The sequence below is a fragment of the Octodon degus genome, unplaced genomic scaffold (assembly GCF_000260255.1).
Source record: "Octodon degus isolate 3935 unplaced genomic scaffold, OctDeg1.0 scaffold00081, whole genome shotgun sequence".
NCBI classification, from domain to species: Eukaryota; Metazoa; Chordata; class Mammalia; order Rodentia; family Octodontidae; genus Octodon; species Octodon degus.
In genome coordinates, this window is record NW_004524657.1 from 1,550,772 (window position 1) to 1,553,077 (window position 2,306).

Genomic DNA, 2,306 nt, shown 5'->3' on the forward strand with positions numbered 1-2,306 from the left:
TTTCTCTTCTAGGAGATTTAGTGTTTCTGTTTTAATGTTCAGTTCTTTAATCCATTTTGACTTTAGTTTAGTGCACGGTGATAGACCTGGGTCAAATTTTACTTTTCGGCATGTAGAGAGCCAAATTTTCTAGCACTGTTTGTTAAAGAGACTATCTTTCTTCCAGTAAGCATGTTTGGCCCCTTTGTCGAAGATCATGTAGCTGAGTGCGTTCCTAGAGGCTTCTGCATCTACTAATCTATTCCATTGATCCTCAGGTCTATTTTGTTGCCAGTACCATGCCAATTTTATTACAGTTGCTTTGTAGTATAATTTTAAGTCAGAATTGTAATGCCTCCAAAGATGTCAGTTTTGGTTGAAAGGCATTAACAATTTGCCTGCTCTGAATGTTATTTTTTGGAGGTATTACACCTCTTCCCATCCTACAATCATCTTGACACCAAAAGAATTATCACTTGACTTTGACTTTTCATGACTGGCCATTGCATATAACCTGTTCAGCAGCTGATCTTGGAGGCTTCCACCTGTAAAAGGCAGGCATAGTACAGTGCCCTCATTGATTGACACTGGAGCCAAACATGCCAGGAGCTACCTAAAATACAAGTCAAACAAACCATGAAATAACACCCAGGATTTTCAGGAATGTTTCTGTAGGTCTACTGACACTGATTGAGGCCGTTATCAATATACCAGATCTTGATCTCTGATGATCTAAAGCTCATATGGGATAAGCAAGGGGGAAGCACAGAGGCAGAATGGCTTGCCATTTGGTTCTTACAATATGTATCATAGTGAGCAGCTACGCATCAATCACACTGGCCAGCCATTTCTCAGAAATGAAGTAACAGTGGGGAGGTAGCTCAGTGGCATAGATGCCTGCCTGGCAAGGTCAAAGTCGTGAGTTTGACCCTTGGTACTAGAAAAAAAAAAAAAAAAAAAAAAGGAAGGTAACAGGAACTGGCTGGCGAGATAGCTCAGTGGTGCCTGGCAAACTCAAGGTCCTGAGTTCAATCCCTGGCCCAAAAAAAAAAAAAAAAAGAATTATAGCCAGAATTATTATCTGGGCAAGTAACAAACTGAAGTATGCTGGCTGGGGTGGAAACATTGGCTTGGTATGTTACATGTGATCTTCTGAGACAAGGCCCAACTAGACGCAGTAGTATTGGGGCTTCCAGTGGTCCTTGGATGGGTCCCAGCCAAGGTCGCCAAGACTGAAAATTTCCACCAGGAGTTTGTACTTCATTTTGCTTATTATAGGCTTTCTCCAAGTTGACTCTGACAAGGGAGTGAAAGAGTTAATCTGATCTAGGAGACTGTCCAATGTGCCTTGGATGCTTGTTAAATCTTTATCATCTGTAAGGGCCTTATTATTTTTTATCTTGTCAGGGCAGTCACCCATAGAGCTAATGCAAAGCAAGGATAAGGCACAAAAATCAAGGGGAGTAATGCACTGAGGTGTAGAGCAGTACCATAAGTTGTGTCCTCAAGTGTCCTTCAGCCATCCATGAACTAGTCAGCAGTGTAGTGCATGTAGGGTAGGGCTCACCAGGTCCCTGTAGCTGTCCAGTGTCCACCTGCCTTCTGCAGTGGTGGGAGAGGCTGGCTACACCTGAGCAAATCTTGGGCATTCACATTTCTGAGCATATTTTTCTTTCACCACTTTGTCCAGCCATATTAGGAACAAACATTATATTTCCTAATTTTCTGAAAAGATTTGAAGTATCAGTCCACTTAAAATTTGCTGGGGAACTATGAAGGAAAAATTGACTACAGTTACTCTGGGACATCTGTGTCTCAAGATAGCTGCAGTTATGTCCAACAGTATCCATGCAGATGGCTCCATAAAACATTCCTATTTAAATTACAAAATATTAAATGGATCTTTTGCTGAGTATACAGGTACTACAGTTACCAGTTTACTCTTAATCCATATTAGGAAACCCATTACCTACAACAGGGCCACACAATTTACACAACTATCTTTATCAAGCATACTAACATGCTAACTTTGAAAATCACCTCTGCCTGTGATGCTGTCCCTCTTGGTCAAAAGCCTATGTACTCTCTCTAGGGAGAAATATTTACTCCCTAGAAGTCTCAATCGTCAAGATTTAAATTAATGTTAAAGCATCAGTGAATCTACCATGCTATGATGCTTGCTGTGGCTCATTGAATGATACATTTTTAAAAATTATTTATTTATTTATTATTTGTGTGTGTGTGTGTGTGTGTGTGTGTGTGTGTGGCCAGCTCAGCCCACCAGGGGGCGGGGCTGGCTGGCATGTGGTGCTGGGGGATTGAACCAT